The following is a 13,506-nucleotide window of genomic DNA, read 5'->3' on the forward strand; positions in this document are numbered from 1 at the left end:
ATTTGAACCTAGATTTGTCTCATTCCAAAGCCAGCCCTGTCCAACCCACACATTCTCTCAGTGAGGAAACCAGGGTGGTGGAATGACTGCTCTGGCAAATTAAGGGCAGAGCTGGGCTCAGCCATGTAGTCTCAGTGTTCTCGCCAGTATACCTGGCAGATCTCTTCTCTTAGAGTTGGAATTCTTCTCTGTCCTATTAGATGAAAAGTTGTCAACATTGCAGATGACCTCCTCTCCCCCTACCCATACCCCCATAGTCACGCCAAATTTTTGTTGCAATTCACACCAGGCATGGATTTCTATCTTCTGTTGCTCCCCACCTTCCAAAATCTTCCATGCCCCTCATCTAGGCTCTGGCAAAAGTTGTTCCCAAGTAACACTATGTGACCATTTGAATTTTACATTTTCTCCCTACCTTGCAACAAGGCAGGAGAGAATGGCTTTGGAACTATAGAAAATTAGGATGGTATAAGGCTAAAGAAGAGCAAGAAGATGGATGCATTATGTAATGAAAACTGCACTCACAGTATGGGAGAGCCTGGGGCATATGTTTGGTAAGGCAGGTGCCAGCTGTGAGGATACTAGAAACCAGGTGTGGGAGCATCCTGGGTGCCGTGTGTGGAGGCTCACTGAGTTGCTACAATGGTCAGAACCTAAAGCTAGTTCCCTAACTCCCAATGATCCCACAGCCCCCACATTCCATCCACCCGACACCCAGCACTCCCCATGCCTCTGGAAATCTATTTGCTTCAGTACGGTCATTAATGTTCACTTTAATCTGAATTTGTGGGTATAAATGTGTAGTGTGTGCAGACCATATACTGGGATTTTATTTATTTATTTATTTGAGATGGAGTTTTGCTCTTGTAGCCCATGCTGGAGTGCAATGTTGCGATCTCGGCTCACTGCAACCTCCACCTCCCAGTTCAAGCGATTATCGTGCCTCAGCCCCCTGAATAGCTGGGACTGCAGGTGCCCAGCACCACACCCAGCTAATTTTCATATTTTTAGTAGAGACAGGGTTACTCCATGTTGGCCAGGCTGGTCTCGAACTCCTGACCTCAGGTGATCCACCTGCCTTGGCCTCCCGAAGTGCTGGGATTCCAGGCGTGAGCCACTGCGCCCGGACTGGGATTATTTTTAAATCTTTTCACCCCTGATGGAGGAGGGGCATGGGAGGGAACTGGTATCTATTAGGTACCTGCTGTACCTAGGTTATTTAATCCTCATGGCAACACTCAGTGTCTTACAGATGGAAAAATGTGATCTTCATCTTAGAGAACTCACAACTCAGAGGAGTGTGGCACGTGGAGTCACAGAATTGAGTTTGAATCTTAGGAAGCTGCTATGTGTTCTTGGCATTTCCTGCAACCTCTATGCTATCTCTTCTTCTGTGAAATGCCTGTGGATAATATCATCCACCTTCCAAAATTATTGTGAGAAACACATCAGATGACTGATTTTTCTTTTTAAATCTTTCTTTCTTTCTTTCTTTTCTTTTTTTTTTTTTTGAAACAAGGTCTCCCTCTGTCACCAGGCTATAGTGCAGTGGTGCAATCTCTGGTCACTGCAACCTCCGCCTCCAGGGCTCAAGCGATCCTCCCACCTCAGCCTCCTGAGTAGCTAGGACTACAGGCAAACACCATGACAGCCAGATAATTTTTGTATTTTTTTGTAGAGACATGGTTTCGCCATGTTGCCCTGGCTGGTCTTGAACTCCTGAGCTCAAGTAATCTACCTGCCTCGGCCTCCCAAAGTGCTGGGATTACAGGCATGAGTCACCATGCCCAGCCCAGATGACTGATATTTCAATGTCTTGTAATCTATTAAGCTTTACGTAAATATTATTGTTTAGCTTTGGAAATCGATCAAGGAATTGACAATGGTACCCAGAGCCCAGCAGTGGAACTAGAGGTTGTGTTGTTGGTGGTGCTTTATTCACTTGGCCGCATTCAGTGGGTAGGTGTGCAGCATGAGGCATCGTGTGGGTACTAGCGGAGACCCGACATGCTGCACATCTGAGAGGCCAAGAGAAACTGAGGTAACCATCATTCCCCCAGGAGCAACCCCGCTGTTGGAGTGAGGAAGAGGTCAGTCTCTTATAATTAGGTAGAGATCCAATTCCTCAACACTTTGAACTAGCACAAAGTCCCCAGTGCTGAATGAGATGGGTGACATTGTAAGTTTTGTCTCCTCCTTTGTTTAGGCTCTGACCAGAGTTACACATGGTGAGTGCATTTTTTAAATTCATTTCCCAAGTTTGGGATTTTGTTAAGCTTTATGGTTTAGTGGATACAGTTAACAATTATTTTCCAAACACCATTACAAGTTTTTTTCATATTTTTCAATGTAAATGTTCATATGTTCATCTTACTCTCATAGTTTACTTCTGATCTTTTTTTTTTTTTTTTTTTTTTTGAGATGGAGTCTCGCTCTGTCACCTAGTCTGGAGTGCAGTGGCATGATATCGGCTCACTGCAACCTCCACCTCCCGGGTTCAAACAATTCTCCTGCCTCAGCCTCCCCAGTAGCTGGGATTACAGGTGCCCACCACCACACCCAGCTAAATTTTGTATTTTTAGTAGAGATGGGGTTTTACCATGTTGGTCAAGCTGGTCTTGAACTCCTGGCCTCAGGTGATCCACCCTCCTCGGCCTCCCAAAGCGCTGGGAATATAGGCATGAGCCAATGCACCTGGCCTACTTCTGATCTTGATGTTAACAGTAGGGGATGCAATTTGTAGAGGAAGTGTGTTTCTGACAGGTGAGAGAACACTTCATGTAGGGTGAACAGTAAACTGTCCCAGACAGGGATGTGCTATGTGGATGAGCACTGGGAAGCCTGTGTTTTCTCAGAGCTCCTGAAGACACCCTGCTCCACATTAAACCAGAATCATCACGTCTCATCACAAAAAGAACATTAGTGTTATGGGATATATTTTCTGTTTCATATTAAAAATTTCCAACCCCCAGCATTCTGACCCTGTCAAGCCCATGGGCTGCTACTAATTAGCATGGTTGTGTGATTTGTGTGATTCTGCTCCATCTGCTTTGAATTTCTTGGCTTCTTTGTCCAAGACGTTAATAACTCTAGTCATTTCTTGTGAGGATTTAAGGATGTTATTGATTGATTTTGGATTACAAAGAAACAAAAAGACAGTAGGCAATGTTCTAATTGGGTCTTCTTATTGTGCACTGTAGCCTGAATCCCCCAGGGTAATTAATATGAAGTGCAAAAAGTTGAATGTTCCAGTCTAAAAGGCAGTGGGAGAAATTACATAGCATGGAAATAATAAAATGAACTCTTATTAATGAGAACGAGGCTCTTGCAGTGGCAAGTTCTGCTGGTCACCCGATGGGGATGGGAGCCTTTCAAGCTTCTTTTTGGGTAATACTCACAGTTTCCAACGTCTGTGTACTTTTCAAAATGAGCTTGTTCTTCCTTCTGACACTCATCTCAAAGCTCCATGGTGACGCAGAGGTCTGTTGAAGGTCACAGGGTCCTCGCTTGCATTGGCATACGGTCCTGTAGCATCACTTGTTAGCCCACTGCTGCTTGAAGGAACTAAGAGTATTCAGGGATACACAGCTGAAAATAGGATTAATTCTTTCCTTTTGACTCTCCCCTCAAGATGTCCTTGCTTTGGTCTGAAAACCTCTCCTGACAACTTTTGCCCAAAGCAAACCATCTGCCTTTTCTGAACTCTGAGTGAATATATTAGCATCTTCCCTTCTGAGCCCTCGTACTGCCATGTTTGTTTGTTTGTTTCCAAGAAACTGTGTCTTGCTCTGTCACCCAGGCTGGCATGTAGTGGCATGATCATGCTCACCGCAGCCTCAAACTCCTGGGCTCACGTGATCCTCCTGCCTCGGCCTCCCAAAATGCTGGGATTACAAGTGTGAACCACCACGCCCAGCTGTAATGCCACATTTCAATCTTCCCTCCCAGTGAAGACGACCGTTTCTTTGAGGACAGATGCTGTGTTCTTTACTTCTCTATGTCTCCCTTAGTCCTAACATGTGGCTTCCAAGTAATGCAGCGTATGCTCAACCAAGAGGGATGGTCAGCAAACAGCCCATGAGGAAAAGTAGCATTTGTTCCTAGGAAAACCGAATTATTTGCTTTAGTAATGAATCCAAGTCCAACATAGTTACGTGCAAGGAAACATTTCATCCAGAATACTAATGACATCGGCATGGAGAGAGAAGAGTCTAAAATAAAGATCTTTTTAAAGTACTTAAAGGAGGCCAGAGAATATCATCACATAAAGTATAATATAGGACCCTACCCCTACCAAGCACGGAGATCCCTTGCCTTCATCGTTCAAGGTCAGATTGGAGATTTCAGAGAACCCTAGGTTGCAAGAAACGTGTTTGGAGTTTTGGGGAACAGATAAAACAGTAAGCAGTAGGAAAAAAAAAATCACCAGGTTTTTTTTTTTTCCAGATGGAATTTCGCTCTTGTCGCCGAGGCTGGAGTGCAATGGTGCGATCTCAGCTTACTGCAATCTTTGCCTCCCCAGTTCAAGCGATTCTCCTGCTTCAGCCTCTTGAGTAGCTGAGATTACAGGCACATGCTACCACACCCGGCAAATTTTTGTATTTTTAGTAGAGACAGGGTTTCACCATGTCAGCCAGGCTGGTCTCTAACTCCTGACGTCAGGTGATCCACCCACCTCAGCCTCCCAAAGTGCTGGGGATTACAGGCGTGAGCCACCGTGCCTGGCCAGATTTTTAACTCAGGAAAAATTTATATTCTCCTCACTCATCTTTGAATTATACTAACACCATTAAATGAAGGAGTGGAATTGCTATAAAACTTACTACTAATCCTGATTCTGCATTCACTCATCATTTGTTTTCTCATTTATTCACTCATTCTATAAACAAATTGGACACTCCCTCAAGATCAGTGCTGTATCTGATTCCTTCTGAAATGTCCTCTTTCCTCTTTCCCCCAAGCCTCGCCCACAGCAGGTACTGAGTAGATGTTTACTGAACAGGGTTGGTGGTGGACATGCCACTTCTTTGAAATATTTTTTTCTTTGGCCGGGCACGGTGGCTCATGCCTGTAAATCCCAGCACTTTGGGAGGCTGAGGTGGGCGGATCACGAGGTCGGGAGATTGAGACCATCCTGGCTAACACAGTGAAACCCCGTCTCTACTAAAAATACAAAAAATTAGCCAGGCGTGGTGGTGGGTGCCTGTAGTCCCAGCTACTCGGGAGGCTGCGGCAGCAGAATCGCTTGAACCCAGGAGGCGGAGGTTGCAGTGGGCCGAGATTGTGCCACTGCACTCCAGCCTGGGCAACAGAGCAGGCCTCCGTCTCAAAAAAAAAAAAGAAAGAAATATATTGTTTCTCCCCTCCACCACCGCTTTTCAAAATAAATAGTGTCAAATGATGCTTATTCCCTTGGAAATATGGGGGAAAATGCCTGCAAGTCATAGATTAGGTTTAGAAACTGGGGCAGTTTATTGATTTCAAAAAGAAGTTTAGATCATGTCTGAAATAGAAACTTTTAGACATTGTGAATAAGTGGGATTGTCTGAGACTCGAGGGTTAAACATAAAGTTCTTGGCATAAATATAATGTATTGTTTTATTGTACTTAAAGCCCCTTGTTTTTTGAAGACAAGCATCTCATGTCCCATGACTCAGGAAATGACTGGGATTCTAAAAGCAAGAGAACATGGCGCCCTGATACTGGTTTAGTGGTTAGTGGAAAGATGCATTTCTCTAGGGTAGAAGAGAGACAGATGATGGCATAAGCCGGGGATATGAACTCTAGGGACCTGGAATTCTTCAAATGTGACCTGCAGGCACTGGAGGGGCTGTCCTTCCCTATCTTATGGACAAGATCTCTTGGCTTGGGGGACACTGTCTCCAAGGTGCTAGTAGTCAAGACCTCAACAATGACTCACTTGGACTCGGAAACCAACCTAACTTACTCAGGGTGCCTGCGGCGGTGGGGCTTTTGCAGACCAAAGCCAAGTTTTGCCAAAGGCAGCAAGTGCTTTATAAGCTGAATGGGCAACTTACAGGAACGAAAGCTGAGTGACCTTTTATTTACGGGCTGAGTCCTTGGCTTGAAACCTGCCAGTTGAACAGTCTAACTTGGTGTCATATGGAGCGTCTGAATCACAGCCTCCTGAGTCTTCCTCTGAGAAGGTGGCTGGAAGAAGTTCACATTTCTCAGCATTGAAAACACCTTCTGCTCTTTACCTCTGTTGAAGATGGCCTTGCGAAAGGCTACGCGAGTCGGCCGTGAGTAGGAGAGTAGTTTCCAGGAGCACTTGAGCATGGGGGAACCGAAGGACTTTAGTTGCAGAAGATAAGCGAATTCCCCGAGTGTCAGGTTGGTGGCGTGTTAGAGAGGCCACTTTCCTCAGAGAGGTTACAGATGGGTGTCTCTGGAAATCTTTTTTTGTTTTGAGACTGAGCCTCACTCTGTCATCTAGGCTGGAGTGCAGTGGCGTGATCTCGGCTCACTGCAACCTTTGCCTCCCAGGTTCAAGCAATTCTCCTGCCTCAGCCTCCCGAGTAGCTGGGACTACAGGCACGCACCACCATGCCTGGCTAGTTTTTGTACTTTTAGTAGAGACAGGGTTTCACCATGTTGGCCAGGCTGTTCTTGAACTCCTGACCTCAAGTGATCTGCCCGCCTTGGCCTCCCAAACTGCTGGGATTACAGGCATGACCATCGTGCCCCGTCAACAATTTTTTTTTTAATAGAAAACTTTATTATGGGGTTTCTTTAAGGGCCGCACTTTCTTGAAGTGGCATTGGGTGAAAATAGGCAACTGTCTTATGTTTTCCTTATTTGGGGGGTTAGAAGAAAAGAAGGTCACTCTGATAAAAAGACCTATGATTAAAGAAGGATTTGTTTTCAGGCTCTAAGCCTTGTTACTGTAACTATGGGAGGGAGCAGGCACTAACCTGGCCAACATATGTTTGGGCCTTGGCTCTGCACAGACAGAAACTATCCCCGTGGACACAGTTTGCCCTCCTAGCTGCCAGCCGGACTCATGAGTCCCAGAGCTTTGAGGTTGCAGCTAAATCTAAAATCCTGGCTGGGAGCAGTGGCTCATGCCTGTAATCCCAGCACTTCGGGAGGCTGAGGCAGGCAGATCATTTGAGGTGAGAAGTTTGAGACCAGTCTGGCCAACATGGTGAAAACCATCTCTACTAAAAATACAAAAATTAGTCGGGTGTGGTGGCATGTGCCTGTAATCCCAGCTACTCAGGAGGCTGAGGCAGGAGAATCGCTTGAACCTGGGAGGCAGAGGTTGCAGTGAGCTGAGATTGCACCACTGCCCTCCAGCCTGGGCGACAGAGCCAGACTCTGTCTCGAAAAACATAAAAAAAGAAAAAAAAGAAAAAAAGAAAAAAATCTAAAATCCCTCCATTACTGACAGTCAATCCGAGAGTCCACTACCCATTGCCCGAGGGCCAGCCTTCCCTTTACACGCCATGACAGTGTCTCACAGAAATTGTTGAAGCAAGGCCTGCTCTCTAGCCCTAATCAAGGAGGACTATTGCCCCAGGCGCTACCATCACAAGTGTGCTTGTGGCTTCTGGGCTTCCTCACCAGGGACCTTAAATCTCACCAACTCATGGGGGCATCCACTGCCATCTACCACCTCATGTAGTTAATAGGGAGGCTGGGGGGCTTTGAGAGCAGAAAGAAAATGGCTGCCGATGGATGTGCTGACCTCCCATCTTCGTTCAACTTTATCACAGGACTGCGTTCCACCCTTGCTCTGACTAAATCAATCCGCAGCAGCTGATGCCCTTCTTTTGTGAGGCGTTGACCAGGCTGGACTCCTGTGATCACAGGTGTGGCATCCACTCCACAAGTCACACGGAGGCACTGGGACACACGTGGGGGCTGCCTGGGTTCAGCTCTCAGGCCACCTCATGTCCATTCTGAAGGGGTCAAAATGTCCATCATGAAGAGAAAAGCCAAAAAATTCCTTCTTTATTTACCAAAGCTCGAATTCTTTTTTTCTTTTTTTTTTTTTTCTTTTTTTTTTTTTGAGATGGAGTTTCACTCTTGTTGCCCAGACTAGAGTGCAGTTGCGCGATCTCAGCTCACTGCAACCTTCACCTCCGGGTTCAAGCAATTTTTCTGCCTCAGCCTCCCAAGTAGCTGGGATTACAGGCATGCGCCACAGAGCTCTAATTCTTAATGCCACCCCTGGATTCAGATCTAGGGCTTGGGACTTTAGGCTTATTTGGAAGAATCCCTCTCCATTGCTATACACTTTTGCTGGCTTCTATAATCCAAGCTCTGAAAGGCACTCAAAGGTCTTGTTTGCACATCTGGCCATCTGTGGGGAAATTCCTCCCATAAAGGTCTGGAGAAATAGCTTTGTTGCTAACAACTTGTGTTGTTAAGCTAGAGAGTGTACATTCTGCATTTTACTCCAGTACCTAGATACGAGATTCTTTTAGGGAGTTGCTGATTTTCTGAGGGTGTCTGTGAAAGGGCTCAAGGATAGCCTTTAGAATGATGAGTTTGAGGCTTGCTGATCTCCTGATGTTGGAATCTAACGAGTGGACTTGTAGGCTTTTAGAGGAACTATGTAGATGGATAGTTATAGAAATCCTTGGCTAGGAGTACCAAGAAGAAACATATATGTATGCAATCACATACCGAAAAGGGAATATAAGATGGAGAATTTCAGCTGCACATTTCTGTAGATTAACATGTTTATATGGCAGAAGATTGCACCATTCTAGGTAAAAGAAAATTGTTTGTCTCTAAATCTATCTGGGTTAATGGGCTGCATTCTTCAGTCCTGACTTTGGACCTAAATTCTGTTGTCATTAGTCCACAATGAAATGAGTCAAGTAAAAAAGAATGCCAGTGGAAGACTGGTAGATGATCTTCCTTAGAAGGAAGTTCCTTTTATTCTGAGATGGTACCCTTTCTACTTTTTTTGTGATTAAAACATCCTTACTTTTATGAACTGATGGTGGTAATTGATCATGGGGATTTCAGATGCAGATTTTTGCTGGAGAAAATTAAACATTAAATCCACACAATCCACCCCCGCCTACCCCATAGACCCCTGTTTTTCAAAGGATATTGGTCCATAAAATCCAAATATCTGGGACTAGCTGACCTACTTACTTTCTTGGAAGCCATTAGGCAATGACACACTCCTGCCCCAGAAGAACAGGCTACACCCCTACTCTGCAGGCTTTTCCACTATTTTCCTCTTGCTTCTGACGGGGAGTGGTTACCTTTTCCTAGCGTGTGCCTTCTCTGCGTGGTGCCTCTTCTACTCCTTGCAAGAGAACAAATTTGCCTCTTCCTCCTCTGGGCTGCCCAAGCACCTTGTTTGTACTTTGCTTAGCACTTGCCATAATAAAAGACAATTATTTGAATGAGGCTTTTTTCTCACTAAGCTGTGAGGTTTCTGACAGCTTATCTTTTTATTTTTTATTTTTTGTCATTACTAACCACAATGCCTGGTAAATATATATTTGCTGAATGAATAAGCTTCCTAAATCTCAGGTGGCAGTTAAAGGCTATTGTCTCATTTGTCTCTTCCAGTAGCAATAAACAGCTAATCTAATATATAATTTTTATTTTTATTTATTTATTTTTTTTGAGATGGAGTCTCGCTCTGTTACCCAGGCTGGAGTGCAGTTGTGCAATCTTGGCTCACTGCAACCTCCGCCTCCTGTGTTCAAGCGATTCTTCTGCCACAGCCGAGTAGCTGGGATTACAGGTGTGCGCCACCACACCCAGCTAATTTTTATATTTTTGGCAGAGATGGGGTTTCACCATATTGGCCAGGCTGGTCTCGAACTCCTGACCTCAGGCGATCCATCTGCCTTGGCCTCCCAAAGTGCTGCGATTACAGGCATGAGCCCACTGCACCTGGCCTCTAATATATAATTTATGATGCCTGAATACTACGATAGAGTTCTTCTTTGGCTATCTCTTCTCCTGACATCATAATGCTAGGAAACACACTGAGCCAGAAATCTGAAAACTGGGCTTTAGTTCCAAGCCACTTACTCTTTGGAGACTCAGTGTCCAAAGGAAAGGAATTAAGAGCAGGTTCTCACCATCTTCAACATGCTAGAGAAGAGAGGCTAGGAGAGATTGCTCCTCAGAGGTGAGATGCTGACTATTCTCCAAGGAGTTTTGTTAAGTCATTTTGAACTTTGCTTGGCTTTTTTTTTTTTTTTTTTTTTTTTGAGATGGAGTTTCACTCTTGTCACCCAGGCTGGAGTGCAGTGGCACAATCTCAGCTCACTGCAACCTCCGCCTCCCAGGTTCAAGCAATTCTCCTGCCTCAGCCTCCCTAGTAGCTGGGATTACAGGCGTGTACCACCACACCCAGCTAATTTTTTTGTATTATTAGTAGAGACGGGGTTTCACCATGTTGGCCAGGCTGGTCTTGAACTCCTGACCTCAAGTGATCTGCCCACCTTGGCCTCCCAAAGTGCTGGGATTACAGGTGTGAGTCAGTGTGCCCGGCCTTCTTGTTTGGCTTTTGGTAACCTATTTATTCATTCATTCTTCCAAAAAGTTTTATTGCCAAATAGACAGCACCATTCACTTGCATCCCTCAAAAAGATCCACGCAGGTTTTGGAGTCAGGCATCTCTAAGTATGATGTTGGCATGAGTCTTGGCTCTGTCTTCCAGGAGCCATGTAATACGGGGCAAGTTCCCATTTTAGGTTTCAATTTTTCTCACCAGCCGAAAGCGTATAATAATCCTTCTGTCACAGTTATTGAGAAATGAGAACATGTATATAATGTATCTAGCCAGTGTTCAGTACATGGTCATTTCCCATCACCTTCCCTTAATGCAGAACCCAGCCAACTTAAACATGATAAACTCATTCATGGCCAGGTACGGTGGTGCATGCCTGTAACCCTAGCACTTTGGGAAGCTGAGGCTGGCAGATGGCTTGAGCCCAGGAGTTCGAGACCAGCCTGGGCAACATGGTGAAACACTGTCTCTACAAAAAATACAAAAATTAGCTGGGTGTGGTGGCACATGCCTGTGGTCCCAGCTCCTCAGGAGGCTGAAATGGGTGAATCACTTGAGCCTGGCAAGGCTGCAATGAGCCATGATCACACGACTGCACTCCATCCTGGGTGACAGAGCAAGGCGAGACCCTGTCTCAAAACAAACTATGTTATTGGAGACTTAGAAGTCTTCACTTTCCCATCCCCAGCCCCACCTTCATGTCTACGTTGTAAAAGAGGCTGCAGCAAGAGGGCAATACCAATATCTATTCCAGGGGAAGAGTTTGGTAATGATGGACTTTCAGGAATAAAGGTTTGGGGGAAAAGCTGAGATTTCATCACTTACAAGTGAGCCGCTGTAGAAGCCAGTCAAATGTATTGCGTGGTAAGCGAGCTTTGACTTTACTAAATCAGAAGGGGATGGGGAACATGTGTGGGTGTTGGAGTGATTAGAGATTCAGTGTGTTTGTGTCCTGCTGCTTTGATTCCCTTATTAAAGAGAATGAAAATAAACCCAGCAGCTGCTGGTTAACTCTTTCTGGGTATAGGCCTACAATCAGCAGAAATGCTCCAAGTCATCAAGCATTCCTGACATCCTGGGTGGAATTATCTAATCTAAGGCTTTTGCAAGGGAGGAATTTGAGTCCCCACCTAGCCTTTTCTCCTAGAGTTCTGGAAGAGATTATCACACGGTCTCAAAAACTAGAGCTCTAACCTGTTTTTGGTTTATGTGTTTGTTCATTTGTTAGTTCAATCATTTGCCTAGATCAAAAGAGCATTCTCGAGGCCAGGGGCTGTGGGTCGCGCCTGTAATCCCAGCACTTTGGGAGGCTGAGGCAGGCAGATCACTTGAGGCCAGGAGTTCGAGACCGCCTGGCCAACATGGTGAAAGCCCGTCTCCACTAAAATTACAAAAATTAGCCAGGCATGGTGGCGGGCACCTATAATCCTAGCTACTTGGGAGGCTGAGGCAGGAGAATTGCTTGAACCCAGGAGGCAGAGGCTGCAGTGAGCCGAGGTCATACCACTGCACTCCAGCCTGGGCGACAGAGTGAGACTGTCTCAAAAAAAAAAAAAAAAGCATTCTGAATCATGGATTTAAGATAATCATGATAAACAACATGGTCTAGCTTCCAGGTTCTCACAGCAGAAGAAAGATAAGGCCAACAGTTAGAAGACAGAGGTAAATGCAGTTTAGGAAAGGCATTTAGGAGGAGGAGAAAGAGCAAGTCCCAGAGTGTGCTGGTGGTTGGAGAGATGATGGGGCCACCATTGTTGTGCACGCTTATTACAAGCCAGGCATTGTGCTGCCTTCTGCACATATTATCTCTGTATCATCACAACCACCCTGCAAGGCAGGTCCAGTCTCATCCCATTTCTTGAAAAGAAGGCTCAGGGACATTAAGGACCAGACATGATCTCCCCCACCTGGAAAGTGGCAGAGCCAGAAGTCAAACGTTCATCCATCCATCTGGTCGTGGTATCCTCAATCTCTGCCTCCAGAAGCGTGTGATCTTGCTAAATCATAGCTATTGCCGATCTAGCCAAAAATGGACAAATAAAGGCACGAAAGTAGAAGTGGTATAGGGGGTGGAAGCTGCCCCATAAGGGCCTGCTGGGGAGAACTGGGGAGGGGGACGGGGCATGTAGAATTGGTAGGCAATGGGAACACAGAAAGCCCATGCCGCATACCACTTCCCTAGAGCTTTTGACTCTCATTCCATAAGGAGAGGAACCCCAGGTGGGTAGGCTTTGTCCTCGGGGCAGGGTGGTGGGGGTGGAGATGGTGGAGCAGCCATGGGAACATAAAGGCATATATCCTGGATTTTCAGGGATAATCATAATTTTCAAATCATCCCTTTTCATTGACAGGCCATAAAGGAAACATTGGTCTTGACTCTTGTTTCAGAAAATAAGGTCCCAGCAAAGTCAATGGGTTAGGAAGTGTGGGAGCCCTGTTCTCTGACGACTGTTGGAAACGAGATTCATGGAAGGAAGCCTGGGCTCTCCTGACTTTGTGCTTCAGTGTCCAGGCAGAATCTCCTCAGTTAATTCTCCAGAAGAGAGCCCCCACCCTTCCTCTTTATACACTCTGGCAAGGGAGCTCCTAGTCTTGCAGTCCCAGGCTCCCAAAATCTCTGTAGCACACATTTTTGGGGGTCCCCCATCTCCTGTCCAAACCTTGGAATTCGTAATCATTTTAGTGCTTAGGGAAAGAGAGGAGAGGTAATCAGACCCTATTCAAAATGCATCTCTTTCCTTCCATTTTTCTTTCGTCACTCTCCAGCCACGTGGGTCCCATCACAAGTCATCAATAACAAGATGGTCACCCCTGAGTCCAAGGGAGGCTCACAAGACTCAGGCAGAGTGAAGCTGAGCACAGGGCAGGATGTGATAAGCAGGCCTGAACGGAGCCGAGGAAGGCCGGGCACTGGCAGCCTTTAAGTGCCTTGCAAGGACATGTGCCGGGAGTGCGTGTATGCCTTTCCGTCTCCTGAGCATGCCCCCGGG

General features: G+C 45.9%; 1 protein-coding gene and 1 long non-coding RNA gene across 3 annotated transcripts in view; both read left to right on the forward strand.

The window, feature by feature from the left end:
• UBASH3B (ubiquitin associated and SH3 domain containing B) overlaps positions 1-13,506 on the forward strand; it is a 158,214-nt gene that overhangs the window by 41,978 nt on the left and 102,730 nt on the right. The gene's annotated exons all lie outside the window — the stretch shown is intronic.
• The window catches only part of LOC134731263 (uncharacterized), a 38,292-nt gene continuing 25,256 nt past the window's right edge, over positions 471-13,506 (forward strand). Inside the window, exon 1 of the long non-coding RNA XR_010113502.1 lies at positions 471-11,380. This is a non-coding gene — a long non-coding RNA (uncharacterized LOC134731263). The remainder of the gene's footprint in view (positions 11,381-13,506) is intronic.

The sequence above is a fragment of the Pan paniscus genome, chromosome 9 (genome assembly GCF_029289425.2).
Source record: "Pan paniscus chromosome 9, NHGRI_mPanPan1-v2.0_pri, whole genome shotgun sequence".
Lineage (NCBI taxonomy): Eukaryota > Metazoa > Chordata > Mammalia > Primates > Hominidae > Pan > Pan paniscus.